Genomic DNA, 16,788 nt, shown 5'->3' on the forward strand with positions numbered 1-16,788 from the left:
CAAAAGAAAGAGAACTTAATTCATACATGTTTTACATAACACACCAAACAATATATCAAAGATCAGATTTTCTTATTTCTCAGCTAACTTTAGTTTATTCAATAAAAGGTGCCAAGTGTGTCTTGAACTGGTTGGACTTCAGTAAACAGTGTACTGTTTACTATGAGTCACATCAAGGAAGGGCAACGGAGTGAAATACTGGACTATGCCATAGGTAGAGTATAGAAAAAAAATGGAAAAGGGCTGTGTTCTTTTCTCTTTTTTCTGGACCTAAACTTGAGGGATCAAAGGTAGCCTGATGTAAACGGACAGAAATCCGCCATCACGGGTTTGCCACAGCCCACGGTCAAAATGTGGACAAAAGAAAACAAAAAAATCAACACCACTGATGTCACAAAACTGATATCTGTTCCATTCGACTCTGATTCAGTAGAGGATCTGTTCACAGATCCTGTGTTGAATGGAGCGAAGCAGCTCTGTGTGAAAGAACGCCAATTCCCTACTCCCTACAAGTTCACCTCCATATTCCCAGACCATTTGGTGAAATGCTGGCTCAATTGTATTCACCCAGGAACTCTACTCCTCACATGGTGGTCCTGCCCTATTATCACCAGGTTCTGGGTAAGAATCAGTCCTTTTCTCATTTCAGTAACTCGTACACGGATGACTCTCTAGGCATCCAGGCCTTGCCTCATCATTTACAGTCATTTCTAGCTGTACCCTCATTGCTGCCAGACTAGCTGTTACGTGATGCTGGAAAACCACACAACCGCCTAATCTACAAGATGTTATTCATATTCTCAACGACCATCTCCTGCTGGAATTCTCATATGCTAAAACCCACCACACAGCTTCCAAATGCCGTGACCAACAGACCTTATGGTTGGCAGACAACAGGAGCGTTCCAGTTTCCTAATTTCACCACATCTTTCACTCCTGTTTTCAGCTCCTTCTTGAGAACCTAAAACCCCATTAAGACTAAAATATATACGTTTTTAGGGATCCTCAACTTTATTGTTTTACTACTCTAGATCCAATCTAGGATGTATTATGCCATTGCAAGTCAATGCCATGTGTGTATTGTATTGTTATTTTGCACTACTGTTTTTGCCTAGAAGTTCTGGCCATTCCTGGGGAAGTTGTTCAAATATTGTGTTCCTGGGTGCCCCAGGAGACTATAAATGTCAGCAACGCTAAGCTCCATGTCAAAGCTCTGGTCCACTGCAATATCTGGGCCTCTTAATGGGGCAATGAGACACACTCTATGCAGAAATCAGTAAGAGAGATTACTGTGTATGCATGTTCATTTTCTTACTGTAGCTTTAACTGGTAAAGTGTGTGAGAAATTTACTTGGATGATGCAGGTTAAGCTAGTTTTATCAAATGTCATTTAGATGGTTTAGTAGGCGCTACCAATGTTATCAGGAAATAAAGATTACAATAGTTTACCTTGATGCTCTTACACCAAAAGCTTTTCACTGTCTTGTTTCTCATCGGCTTCTTCATCAGATTCTATTAAGTAACTGTGCATACAGAAATGTGTCCTTACAGGCAGATATTAACCGCTTGATGACCACACACTGTAGTTTTACTGCTACAGTGGGTCCAGCTACGCAAAATCGCGTATATATACACACGGGATTGTTTATTTCTGAGTAGGGAGTGCACATGCCCACCAACCTAGCTGTGCTGTCACTGGCTCCAGCACTTGCAGATCAGCAGGTCTTGGCCAATGATTCGTGGCAGGGACCTGCCGATCAGATGATGAGGAGAGAGAGCTGTGTTGGTTAACAACACAGATCTCTCTACTGACAGTGGGGATGTGCTGTTTTTTTGTCTCCCTGCAAAGCAGGGAATAAAAACCATGACATCCCTTAGTAAAATCAGCACACAGTAAATTCATGAATACTTGCCAGGCACACAGTTAACCTTTTGATTGCCCCAGATGTTAACCCCTTTCTACCCAGTGTCATTAGTACAGTGACCGTGCATATTTTTAGCACTGATCACTGTATTAGTGTCATTGGTGATGTCAGAGTCAGTCAGTTCCCACTCAGGGAGGCGGGGAGTTATTTACTAATCCTGGAGAGTGCAAAATCTGGTCCAGCTCTGCATAGAAACCAATCAGCTTTCAGGTTTTATTGCTGAAGCTTAACTGAACAAGCTGAAGTTAGAAGCGGATTGATACCATGCACAGCTGCACCAGATTCTGAGTGCTCCAGATTTAGTAAATCTCCCTCAGTGTCAGTTAGTGTCAGATTGCCTGTCGCACTCATGTCGTTCTCATCACAATCCCGATATAAGTCGCTGATCGCCGCTATTACTAAACGCAAACCAATTACTATACACTTATAAGGATATTTTTGCCAAAGACATGTAGCAGAATACATTTGGCCTAAATTTATGAAGACAAAAAGGAACCTCTGTGCTAACCTAAATATGTGAAAAAAACAAAAATAAATATTATGTGTTGCAGCTAATCACTGTTATGTGTTCAAACAGCAATAGAAAGCAGTATAAAAAAGTGAAGCGCAACTGGTAATATGTGTAACAGTAAATAAAAATGCGCAAATCATATACCCTGATAGATATGTGTGACATCCAACACAACCTGTTTATATGATAAATGGATATAAAGGCATGTAAATCAAAATGGCAATAAACTTATAATAAATACCACCAATCTCTTGTGCAATTTCCCTTATTTGTCAAGAACAGTACTTTGGAAGTCAAATCCCTAGATGAACTTCGTGTGTACTGAAAAAGTGAATGTAAACGCATGAACATGCGATGTCACGTGACATCATCACGCATCACGATTTCAAACAAGAGAATTATCTGGTGCACTGGGTGTTACAAGTGCACTACTTTTGTGAGTGTTCTTAATCTTTTTAATAAAAGCAAATTAGTTGTTCTAATTCTGCACCATGAGATTCTTTTTGCTTTATATTTTGCATTGATCTGTTTGCAGTCCAGCGGTCTTAACATGACACTTACCTGTTATAAGTTGATTGGAGAAAGAATACCATGTACTGTACGCAGAGTGTTGGGAAAGTGTGATTTGACCTTACTTTTTGTGTGGGTCAAACCTTGAGGTAAGCAGCAGCCTTGAGTGGTGTTGGTTCATTGTGGTGGAGCACATTAGAAGGTTTATATGAAGAATGCATGATATATGCATGCCATCAAGCATGATTTTCTTTAAAGAAAGGAAATTGCACAAGAAAGTTATGGAACTGTAATGAATTTCACATATGTTTACAGAAACAATTGAGTACTGTCCGTGATACATTTTTTATTTGCACTAACATACAATTTTGAGGACAAGCTTTTGGGGAATGTCCCCTTCTTCAAGGTCTAAACAGTACTACTCACAAAGTTATTACAATATTTTTATGTGCATGCATTTAAATATGCTTTTTCAGCACATATGAGGTTCATATAGCAATATGAGTTCCAAAATACTGTTCTTGACAAATAAGGGGAATTGCACAAGAGATTGGTGGTATTTATTTGCCATTTTGATTTACATGTGTTTATATGCATTTATTGTTATATATACAGGTTGTGTTGGACGTCACACATATTTATCAGGTTATATAATGTTGCACATATTTATTTAATGGTACACATATTAGCAGTTGCGCTGCACTTTTTGAAATTGACATTTATGAAGAAATTGTATTTTTTTTTATATTGGATATGTTTTACAGCAAAAGTAAAAAATATTGTTTTATTTTAAAAATTTTTGGTCTTTTTTTCATTATATAATAGAAAATAAAAAAAACCCAGTGGTGATCAAATTCCCCCAAAAGAGCTCTATTAATCTAAAAAAAATGATATAAATATCATTTGTGTACAGTATTGCATGACCACGCAATTGTCAGTAAGTGCCGAATAGCAAAAAATGGCCTGGTCATGAAGGGGGTAAGATCCTTCGAAGATCAAGAGGTTAAAAATCAAAACCTGCAGCTGGGAATAGGTGTGTTTAGGTTGATTTTCTGCATAAGAAATGAATACACAGGAGTGCGCATGCGCGGCCGGCGGGACGGACATGTCCCGATAAGGCTCCGTCTCCCCGTCGGGTGACAGCGCCTTTTGAGCAGCGGGTCCCGGCCCGCAATATATCCTGGGGGGGACCCGATCCCCGAGGCAATCCATCCAGGGTCTGATCCGCCCTGGTTCGCGGCGGATCACCTGCTGCAGAGCGGAGATCTCTGACAGGGGACTCGTGTCCCCGTGGTGAGCCGCACACAGGCCCGCCCACCGCTGCCTACACTGCGCCCAGGCATAGGAGAGGGAGAACAGGGTGGCTGAAATCACTATAACAGCCCCCCCCCCACAAACTACACAATGGTTAAGGGGGCGCCTCGGCACCAGGTCCCCCCTTCCACCAAAACAATCAAGGAGGCCCTGGCAAAGGCCTCCACAAAGATGGCCACCGCCCCAACACGTGGAAGCAAACAAGCAGCAGGGGCATATGCAGCCCTGCAGGATCCGCAGCCCAGCCATCCCTGCACGTCTGAGGGTGAGTCTGACATTGAAACTGATGTCCCTGCACAAGCCCTGACGCCTGACCTTACATACCCTGACCTGTTGTCACGCTTTGAAAAAATGCTGCACAAAGCTTTGAAGCAAACCTCAGACCACATCACTGCCACGCTATCTAGGGAAATCCGTGAACTAGGACAGCGCACCGCGGACCTAGAACAGAGGGTAGATGGTCTTGACGCCTCGCTTCAGACACATGCGGATGACCTGGATCTCCTGCGTGACGAAATCGCTACATTATTGACTAGACTGGAGGACTTTGAAAACCGGGCACGGCGCTCAAACCTGCGTACCCGTGGCCTTCCGGAAACGATCATCGATGTCCAATCAACGGCTACAGCTCTGTTCCAAGAGCTTGCCCCAGCTATCCCAATCGAGAGATTAGAATTGGATAGAGTCCACAGAGCATTAGCGTCACGACGCACAGATGGTCCTCCACGCGACATTATAGCCAAGCTCCACTTCTTCCGCACCAAAGAGCAACTCCTACAAGCTGCCCGTAACGCAGAATCTCTACAGTTCCAGGGACATACCTACCAATTATTCCAAGATCTATGCCCCACAACTATCTCCAAGCGCAGGGCTATGAAACCTCACCTACTAGTGCTCCAACAACACGCTATTCAGTATAGGTGGAGCTTCCCCTTCGCAGTGCGGTTCCGATACCAGTCCCGAGATTACACCTGCAAGACTCCAGAAGATCTCCTAGACACCTTGCGGATCCTGCAACTACATTCCCCAGCAATGCCTTCGGAGAGTGCCAAGCGGAGGTCTGCATCCTGCTCACCGCGGAAATCCCTCCCCGCGCGGGCTACTGAAGGCCCACTCAACCTCCACAAACGAGGAAGTTTTTTGTCTCCGGGTCTATCTTCACAAGATACCATGGACTGAACTATATCCCACGACTATTCTTCTTTTTCCCTCATTTTTTCTTTTGGCTACATACACCTAAAGGTGTACCCTCTTGACTGTCGTTGTGGTTACCACCGTTGATATTCTTTCTCCCTCTACCTGGGAATTGTTCCACATCCCCCCCCCCCCCCGGGCTTCATTCTAGCTTAGTTTATATTTGGGAGCCTGGGCTTCGACGGCATGTGATGCCACAACCCTTCCCCTGTGATATCTCACTAGTACAGCTACTGCCGTCTGAACCTAGGATACCATGATTTTCTTTAATATGTTTTTATTTTATGCACTTGTTCTACCGGGACCTCGCCATCATTTATCAATCTCGTTGCTGTCATCCTTACGGTCCGTGTACCTGCACACTCCAACCTAGCCCCTGTGTTATTGGTTATTTAATAGCACTTGGGCTACTATTGTTCCCTAGCCCGCCCTGACTCGGGGTGTCCTTGGGAACCCACCCTCTAGGCCTTAAATGGCCTCTTACACCCTTTTTTCCCCTGTTGCCTCTCACATACCGTACCCCTCCTCCCCTTCTCCAACGTGACTCCATGACTCTGCACAACACACTCCGCAGCGTTCTCATCTCCCACAGTAACCATCATGCTCCACCCCCGGAGGTAGTGACATGCTACTCTAACCACTATGCACTTTTCCCATGGGCTCGTTAAATATCCTTACCCTGAATGTACAGGGACTCAATATTCCACAGAAGCGTAATAAGGCCTTCCGAACCTTTGCTACACTCAAAGCACACGTGGTCTGTCTACAGGAAACACACTTCACTCCCAACTCTACTCCTAAGTTTTTTGGCCCCCGATTTCCTCAGGTCTATATAGCCTCTGCCTCCACCAAACGTAGGGGGGTATTGATTGCCTTTCATCGCACAACACCTTTCACTCTACGTACCGAAATCAAAGATCCGGAGGGTCGTTACCTCCTGTTAGTAGGGCAACTCCTGGACGTAGATGTCACCATTGTTGCGTATTATGCCCCAAACCAAGACCCTTCACCATTCCTTTCCCACATACTCTCGATTATAGACCACCATAAACGCGGAACTTTAATTGTTAGCGGAGATTCTAACAGTGTAATATATCCCTTTCTCGACAAATCCCCTCAACCATCTCCTATCCCTGCCTCTGAACAAACCTTCCAAGCCATACTACACAGTTTCTCTTTGATAGATACATGGCAAGAACTCAACCCGGCTAAACGCCAATACACCTTTTATTCTCATCCCCACCAGTCTTTCTCCAGGATAGATCATATTTTTATTACCACCGCCTCTACCTCCCGGCTCCTAACTTCTGAAATAATTCCAATCCCCTGGTCTGACCATTGCGCCGTACTCACGGCCATGACCTCGCTAGCCCCATCCCCTGCTGAACCCTCCTGGATCATCAATGATAACTTGCTTGCAAACCCAGCTCACTGTCTAGAAATTGAAGCAGCCCTTAAAGACTATTTTTCTCTTAACCAATCGCCTGATATTTCTCCTCTCCTGTTATGGGAAGCACATAAACCGGTATTGCGAGGGTTTTGCATTAGCAAAGCATCCTTCTTAAATAAAACCAAACGGCGACAACGTCTCTCCCTGGAACAGGCCTACGATTGCTCCCATCAAGCTTTCCAGGCGGCTCCCACGCCTGCCAACCGTGAGGCCCTGGAGCGATCTAGATTGGCTCTAGATCTCATTCTCACAGATCAAGCGGAACTCTCACTCCGCAGATCTAGGCACAAATATTACACTAGGGCAAATAAACCCAATACATTCCTGGCCCTCTCACTCCGCAGGCTTGACCAGCTTACTAAACCTATCCGGCTACGCACCTCTTCTGGCAACCACACTAGCAACCCAGAACTCATTCTACAGATTTTCCAAAAACACCTGGCACAGCTTTACTCCTCTTCCACACCTTTTGACCCCGCACAAGCAGAGGCCCTTTTAACTTCCATTTCCTTCCCGAAACTTTCGGAGTGCCAATTAGTGGCACTTGAGCGACCCATCTCCCCAGCCGAAACCTTAGACGCCATTAAAAATCTAAAACTACGTAAACGCCCAGGACCAGATGGCTTCTCAGCCACTTATTATAAAAAATTTGCCCATCTCCTTACACCTATCCTCACTAATGCTTTTAATGCCTTACTGTCTGGCCAAACCTTCAACCATGAAACAGTACAAGCGAACATATCAATGATCCCAAAGCCGAATTCTGATGACACGCAGTGGTCCAATTATAGGCCAATCTCTCTCCTCAACATTGACATCAAACTGTTAGCCAAGATCCTCTCTTCCCGCCTTAACCTGTGTATTGGCTCTCTAATACATAACGACCAAGTGGGCTTTATCCCAACTAGGCAAGCGGGGGATAATATTAGGAGTGCATCTCTATTGGCTAACTTAGCCAGGTCCCGTAATATCCCAGCCTGCTTCCTGTCCCTGGATATCAGGAAAGCGTTCGATACAGTCTCATGGCCTTACCTCAGATATATATTGCATCGTTGGGGTTTCGGCCCACATTTTTTAACCTGGGTCTTCTCGCTGTATCGAGAGCCTTCGGCCAGAATTAGGTATCTGGGGCATAGGTCAGCTCAGTTCCCAATCTCCAGGGGCACGAGACAGGGCTGCCCTCTGTCCCCTTTGCTCTTTGCCCTGGCTATAGAGCCTCTCGCCCTCTTAATCAGAGCTAATCCGGATATCAGGGGTCTGGAGATAGGAGGCATGCATCATAAACTATGTCTTTTCGCGGATGACGTCTTGCTCTTTCTTACATCTCCACTGACCTCCTCTCCATCCCTACTCCGGCTTCTCGAGGCATTTGGCTCGCTGTCTGGGCTAATAATAAACCCCCATAAATCAACAGCACTCAACATCTCTCTCCCCCCGGTAGAGTTGACGCATCTAAAGCGGATTTTACCATTTCCTTGGTCACAGTGTCATATCCCTTTTTTGGGAATCAAACTGACCGCTAAGTTATCAGACCTTTATGCAGCTAACTATCTTCCGATGCTAAACCATCTTTCGGCCCTTTTGACCAAATGGTCTTCCCTACCCCTCGCATGGCTAGGCAGAATAGCAGTTATCAAAATGTCAATCCTCCCAAAAATCCTATATCTATTTAGAGTCCTCCCAGTCCCAGTCCCCCCTCACTACATCCGCACACTGCAGTGTCGCATTTTTTCCTATGTATGGGGCAAAATTCGTCCTCGTATACCTCGCTCCATCCTATACCGTTCTAAGCTCAATGGTGGTCTAGGCTTACCCGACATCAGCAAATACTATCAAGCAGCGCATTTAGCCCAATTACCTAAATATCATGCAACCTTTGAAATCCCACAATGGGTGGCACTAGAGTCGATAGAATGTGACCCCTTATCTACGGCTAACTTACTCTGGTTGAGGCCAATAGACCGCCGCTCTATAACCAATCCCGTCACTTCTCATTTTTTATCCATGTGGGACAAGCTGAAAACCCGATATCCCCTTCAATCACTACATAATCCCCTGCTTTCGTTCCTGTGAAACCCAGCTTTTCCCCCGGCCTGGCAGACACCCCTTTTATTCAAAGCCTGGTCCTCTGCTAATTTGCTCCGCACACATCATTTCCTACAGAGGAATAAGTTTAAATCCTTTGCCTCGCTGCGGGAAACACATAGCCTCCCAGCTTCCGAGATATTCAGATACTTGCAGCTACAACACTTTTACGCCCCCTACGCTACAACAACTAATCAGCCAGAGGCCATGTCTCTCTTCGAACGAGCATGCTACAAAGACCCTCACAGACGTGGGCTTATCTCTTGCTTATATTCACTCTTCACAACTTCGATCACCACGTCCCCCCCTCTGTATACCCATAAGTGGGAAGTGGATTTAGGCAAGAAACTTGACCTATCTGATTGGGATCGCATTTGGGCCAACACAAAATCTTCATCACAGAACATTGTAGCACTGGAAACAAATTATAAAGTTTTAACCCGCTGGTACCTGGTCCCAGCGAGAATCGCAAAATTCACCCCTAATTACTCTCCCAACTGTTTTAGAGGCTGCACAGACCTAGGAACACACTACCATATGTGGTGGAACTGCCCAGTAGCCCAAGTATTTTGGGATGAAATTTTCACCATGATATCTACACTTAGCACTATCACTCTACGACCCGACCCAACGACAGCCCTACTCAATCGGTGCCCCCCTGGAGTTTCCAATTCACAATTCAAGCTCCTTATGCAAGTTACGACGGCAGCTAAACAAGTTATAGCGAAATCCTGGAAATCCCCCACCCTAAGTGTTGCGGCCGTCAAAACCAGAATAACACAAGCCATGATACATGCAAAGGTGGAAGCCACAATTCTAGACAAGAATCCTAAATTTTTACGCATATGGAGCCCCTGGGTAGAGCATTTCCTCCCGCCTAACTTCGATGAATCACTCCTTCTCCCTTGATTGGTATACTGTGTGCCAAGGATACTGTCAGTAGTCCTTCGTAGGCAGCACCTGAGGTCTGCTGCAAACTTGCTGAATGCTCATGGAGTCACTGTTGCTGTTCCTCTTTCCCTCCCCTATTTTCCACCCCCGTCTGCCCCCCCTCCAAACTTCGCCCTATTTCTTTTTTGCACCTGGGAGACAATACTCTGATTGGCAGGGACAATGATGTTATCTGTAGTCGACTTTTATATACCTGTTTCCGCTAGAACTATATAGACATTTGTAACGTGATCCTCATTCATTTTTTCTATGTCCTACTGCCACCTCAATGTCCAATGTACACTAACAAAGTCTCCCTGTTTGTAACGTTTGTAACATTATGATTTATTGTTAATAAAATGTTTGAACAAGAAATGAATACTCAAAAGAAAACAAATACATTACTGACATTTATTATTTTAAGCTAGTCACTAGAGGGAGCCATTTAACTAAAATTCTGAACCTTCTTCAATACTCTCAACAGGTTGAAATGTAAAATCTAAAACAATGTTGTTATAGAACAGTGATGGCGAACCTTTTTGAGCCCGAGTGCCCAAACTGCAACCCAAAACCAACTTATTTCTTTCAAAGTGCCAACACTGCAATGAAACCTGAATATCGAGCTTTTGGTTTAGAAAAAACAACTCGTACAGTAGTGCAAACTAATTAACAGCTTTTGTCTTAAAAGAAAAACACAATAACAGAGCTTTCAATTATACAGGAGATGACCAGAGACTGCGGACACAGTACAGGAGATGACCAGAGACTGCGGACAGTACAGGGATGACCAGAGACTGCGGACACAGGACAGGGATGACCAGAGACTGCGGACAGTACAGGGATGACCAGAGACTGCGGACACAGTACAGGGGATGACCAGAGACTGCGGACACAGTACAGGAGATGACCAGAGACTGCGGACACAGTACAGGGATGACCAGAGACTGCGGACACAGTACAGGGGATGACCAGAGACTGCGGACAGTACAGGAGATGACCAGAGACTGCGGACAGTACAGGAGATGACCAGAGACTGCGGAAAGCACAGGGATGACCAGAGACTGCGGACAGCACAGGGATGACCAGAGACTGCGGACAGTACAGATGACTGCTGACCTTTGGGGACGGAGGGGGAGCGGGTACCTGAATTTGACAGGTACCCGCTCTTACTTCCGCAGAGTTTTTTTTTTATCTTACTTGTTCCTTTATCCAGCCGTGCGCTGTCTTCTCGGCTTCTGTAGTGTGGGCGCTCGTCGCACAGCCGGATGCCCAGTGCGCATGCGCGAGAAGCGCTGCGCTTTGTGATTGGTCCGGCGGCTTCTGGGATCTGTCATGTGTCCCAGGTACCGCCTTACCATTCACAAAGAGCACTGCTTCTTGCGCATGCGCACTTGGGACCCGGCTGTCACGCACACTACAGAAGCCGGGAAGACAGCGCGCCGCTGGATAGAGGAACAGGTAAGGTCCCACTGCAGAGCTGAGCGGCCAGCCCGGTATTCTGACACGGCGGCGGTGGAAATACCGAACCGGCCGCTCTATATTCGCTCCATAAGACGCACTGACATTTTCCCCCCTTTTTTGGGGGGAAAAAAAGTGCGTCTTATGGAGCGAAAAATACGGAATTCTCCTGGCGTGCCCACAGATAAGGCTCGGCGTGCCGGCTGTGGCACGCGTGCCACGGGTTCGCCATCACTGTTATAGAACCTCTAAATTGTGATTAACTTGCTGTTTGCCAACACTGACATTCATTCATATAAGTGCAATTAGTAAGGGATTTATTAAACTAAATGAACTAAATTCCTGGACAGAATAGAAGGGCTCATGATATCAAGGATAAATACCTGGTTGGCATTATTTATTAACTAACAATAGAAAATATTTTCAATTAAATATGAAAAATCACCCAGGTACAAAAATAACTTAAAAGTACTGTTTTCTGAAAACAAAAAACACTTTTAACCACTTGCTCTCCAGAGGATTTACCCCTCTTACTGACCAGGACTTTTCTTGTGTTACGGCGCTGCACTATTTCAGCTGGTAACTGTGCGGTCATGAAACGCTGTACCCAAAAAAAATTTATGTCCTTTTTTTCCCACACAAATAGAGCTTTCTTTTGGTGGTATTTGATCACATCTGGGTTTTTATTTTGTGTGCAATAAACAAATAAAAAGAGAAAATAAAAAAAAAAAACCCTGATATTTTCTCATTTCTGTCATAAAAAATCTCAAAAACTGAAATTTTTTCATAAATTTAGGCCAACATGTCTTTAGAAAACAAAAATCCCAGTAACTCCATACTGATTGGTTTGTGTAAAAGTTTTAGCGTCTACAAACTATGGTATAGATACTGGAATTTATACATCTTTTACTTTCTGGGCTTTTACTTACCAGGGCAAAACAAACGCCCCCAAATGACCCCTTTTCAGAAAGTAGACACCATAAGCTATCTTCTGAGAGGTATGTTGAGTCCATGGAAGATTTTTTTGTTTTTTTCCAAAAGTTCTTGGAAAATATATATATATATATATATACACATATATATTTTTATTTTTTTACACAAAGTTGTCACTTAAATGATATATTATTCACACATGCCATGGGTATACGTGGAATTACACCCCAAAATACATTCTGCTACTTCTCCAGAGTATGGGGATACCACTTGTGTGAGACTTTTTGGGAGCCTAGCCACATACAGGAGCCCGAAATCCAATGACAACTTTGAAAGCTTGAAGGTGCTTAACTTCCTCGTTGCACTTCCTCACTGCCTATCACAGTTTCGGAGGCCCTGAAATGCCAAGACAGCACCAAACCCCCTCAAATGACTCCTTTTTGGAAAGTAGACACCCCAGGAATTTAAAAAAAGGCATGGTGAGTATTTTGCAGATATCATTTTTTTCTTACAAAGTTTTGAAAAAACTTGTGGCAACAAACGAGATCTGCAAAATACTCAACATGCTTCTTAACAAATTCCTTGCGGTGTCTACTTTCCAAAAATGGGTCATTTGGGGGGGCGTATTATTCTGGCATTTCAGAGCCTTCGAAACTGTGATAGGTAGTCAGAAAGTGTGATAAGGAAATAAAGCCCTTTAAAAGCCTGAAGGTGCTTATTGGAATATTTCCTGTAGGCAGCTAGACTGCCAAAAAGTCTCTCACGTGTGGTCTCCCCATACTCAGGAGAAGTAGCAGAATGTAATTTGGGGAGTTATTCCACATATACCCATGGCTCTAATACAGTGATCAGTAAAAAAATCTGTACGCTGTACTAATGACACTGGTGACAGGGCAGTGAAGGGGTTAACTGAGGGGCAATCAGGGGGTTAAATGTGACCTATGTGTTTTTACTGTAAAGGTGTGCTGTTTTTACTCAAGTGTGTGATGATCGCGCGTCAGACCCCAGCCCTTCTCACCAAACTTGTGACCGAAGGACTAGCCAATCTAAAACCGCGATGTCACGTGCGTAACAATGCCCAGCCGCACCCTGCACAACAATTTTCCAGCTAATGGACCACAAATCGATGTAGTGGCAGCCTGAATGCGATTGTTACTGGGTCAGGTTAATTACGCTATTAACCTTTCACACTGCCACCACCTCCTTTTTGTACAGAGAAAGAGGAAACTCGGCAATATCAGCAATAACACTATGATGGTTGAAATAAACGTCTGTGCACCACTGTCACCGCAGACAGGTTATACAGAGGGTTAAACACACATAGTAGCGCTCTTCAGTGGCATGAATTCGTAAGTTGCATTAAAAAGCTTTAGAAACAGTTCAACACTTTCAGAAAGTAAGATTTATTACTAAAAGGTCAAACGGGTGCAATAAAAATATTTACAGAAAAAAGATGTAACCAATATATATACAAATACAGAGAGCAATAACACAGCAAAGAGGTAACAGAAAGAAGTTTAGAGAGGTAGAGTACTTGCCAGAAGTCCTGGGTTAAGCAGATCAAGTTTCAGAGCAAAAGGGCACCGTCTCCCAAGTTGGTTCTGATGTTAAAAGGGAGATTTCTTCAACTTCAACTCTTAGGCCTGACAGCCTATTTTGTCGTCCCCCAGCAGGGGGTGTTTCTGAAGCCAAGGACCAATGCCTCATTTGGGGAGGGGTGTCTAGGCGGAGACCCAAGCTAGAACCAAAATCTCTCCTAGCTTATATTTTGGCTCATAACTTTTCCTAGGCACAAGTAACATTCCACCCGCGGGTAGATTAATATGCAGACGCATCTGCGGAACAGTTAGATATGAAATATGAAATACATACTTGAATGGTTCAAGAGATGTAATTTTCTGCTTTCCTATATATTCCAGACAAGGAGTGTGACATATCAAACGGTTTTTCTTCTCGTGACCAATCTGAAGATATGCCTGGTTTTTATGTAAGTCTCTCATATTCCAAGATATGAGACATAGGCGAAAAATGGATTTTAAAAGTGGTATCTAGTTTATGACTCCTCTGGAATGTCTTTGAACTCAGGGGAAGGCTTGGGTTATCCTTTTACGAGGTGCCAGATTGCACAGTTTCTTAGACTGCCCGGCACCCAGCTCAGAGAGGTTTTATAGCTCGGAGCTACCTGCTGTGCTCTGGCCTGCCTGTGACACTTCCAGCACACACCGACTACATGTCACTGTGGATCTCAGAGAGGGAGGGGGAGGGGGATGAGGAAACTTGTTTGTACAAGATGGATGATCCTTTTCCAAGATGGAGGTTGGAGCAAAATGGTTGAACTGCGTCCATCTCTGTGGGTACAATTGCTACAAAGTGGATCTGCTTTCTTCTCTCTCTGGGACAGAATGTGCCCAGAGAGAGAAGATTGCATCATTTGCTGTACCTGTGTAAATGTATACACAGGTACAGGATGATGTGTGATAGGCCAAGGATTAATCAGCAGATCCAGGCCAAACAATACTGGCCTGAATCTGTTGATTGACCGGTCAGGCACCAAATCATGGCACCGGCAGGTCGGCTGGCTCACGCGTTTCCCAGGCCCGCGATCACAGCAGGAGCATGAATCACGTAATGTATATGTGATTTTGCGCAAGGACTCCGCCCTGTAGCAGTATTGCTGCTATAGGGCAGAGTTAAGGCAATTAAGCCGTTTTAAATGAATGCTACTACTTTCAATTCTTTTGACTATTTAAGAACTACAGTATATTAACCACTTGATTACTAACTAGTCTGTAATTCTCTTTATTGCTAGGACATTTGTTAGTTTTCTGTGCTGTAGTAGTTTCACTGGCAATTACTCGGTCGTGCAACACTGTACCCAAATGCATTTTATATTCATTTTTCTAGACAGATAGAGCTTTTTTGGTTGTATTTAATAACCAATGGAATTTTTATTTTTTTAATATATAAAAAGGAAAAAAGGACAAATCATCCTCAAAAAACTGATGTATTGCATGCTCACAAACTTATTTAATGTAGGACATAATATATACAGTAGAGCAGTCAGGGTACAGTGGTCAAGACTATGTAATGCACAGAACAACTTGTATACTTTAATGGTCAGGAGTTAGGTACTCCCTTATGGTGGTGGCACGTGCCCCTTTAAATATTGGTGGTCAATGCCATGTGCCCCTTTTAATACTGGTGATATAAGTGACTGTTGGTGGTCATTGATGTTTTCCCCCCATAACACTGGTGGTCAGCGCGCCCCCTATAATGTCCATATGCTCCCTCTGTACCACATTTTTGCTCACTGGAGCTCAGTTAAGGATGATTTCTGCTAAATACCTGCTCAGACTCTTTCTATTTTGGAAACCTCTGCTACGCAACAAACATAACTGCTAAACTGGAAAAAAAAAACTTGCTGTTGAAAAACTGGAGTTTCTTTTACTATTTGTTGCTGGTCTCCATACTTTTGAGAAGGAATGTTTTGGTACAGAAGACAGAGACTTTTGAAGGGAAAATACACAATTTGTTAATGGCATAGTTTGCAGCTTTGAGGAAGACTACTAGTGCATAGCGTGGTGAATTTTATAGTCTACAAATTTCCATCTCAGTTTAATCTGTGGCTCCAATGACCCTGCTAAGTGCTTTGGCCATGGCTACATTGAGAGAGGTTGGAAAATCATAACTGGTGATACAGAATATGCCTGTAGTGCTCCTTATCAACACCCCTGGCATCAAATGACGGTGTGAAAATCCTGTATGTGTTACAGAGAACTGCTTAAAGAGAGATTTTGACCAAATGAGCAGTAAACCAGGCTGGTGTTTCTTTCTTGTCTAGAGATTTCCAAAAAGCCTGGAGGATACAAAGGACTCTGAAAAATGGAGGAAAGTCTGCAATAATTGGATGCAATTGCAGTTGTGCTGGCACAGCATCTATTACATCAAAAAATTCACAGACTTATACATGTAGTAAAAAATGGTTTCAGTCGGATGTCCTAACTGGCCTACAGATTAAGGAAGGAGCCTCAATGGACTGATTTATCAGGGCCATACCATGAACCCTGTGGAGAGGGATGAACCAGGCAGATCCAAAAGCAGCCGACCGGTTTGTTCTATTCCAAAAGGCACCAGAATGTATAATATTTGATGTAGCCCAAGCTGAACAAGGAGGATTACTAGGACAGTGAAGGAGACCCCCACCCACTGGACAGCACTACCATCTCACCACAGTCCAAATAAGGGACACATGCTACATATGACCTGACTTAGCTGTTTGGTCATATACATAAGGTGAGAGTACAACCAGTGGAGGTGTACACGCATTGTATTTGAAAATATCACACGAGGTGTACTGAGGAGCATTCCATATCTACACAACAGTGAATGCAAAATAACTACGGATCTTGCATGGACACTTATATAATAGTTCATTTGTTGGATGATTTACGTTGTTTATTTATTGATAGAGGAGCACG

General features: G+C 44.0%; 1 long non-coding RNA gene across 2 annotated transcripts in view; it reads right to left on the reverse strand.

Moving 5' to 3' along the window:
* The window catches only part of LOC149455955 (uncharacterized), a 305,136-nt gene that overhangs the window by 260,798 nt on the left and 27,550 nt on the right, over positions 1-16,788 (reverse strand). The window lies entirely within an intron of this gene.

This window comes from Staurois parvus, unplaced genomic scaffold (genome assembly GCF_062004578.1).
Source record: "Staurois parvus isolate SC_StPar_1 unplaced genomic scaffold, SC_StPar_1.0 ptg000380l, whole genome shotgun sequence".
NCBI classification, from domain to species: domain Eukaryota; kingdom Metazoa; phylum Chordata; class Amphibia; order Anura; family Ranidae; genus Staurois; species Staurois parvus.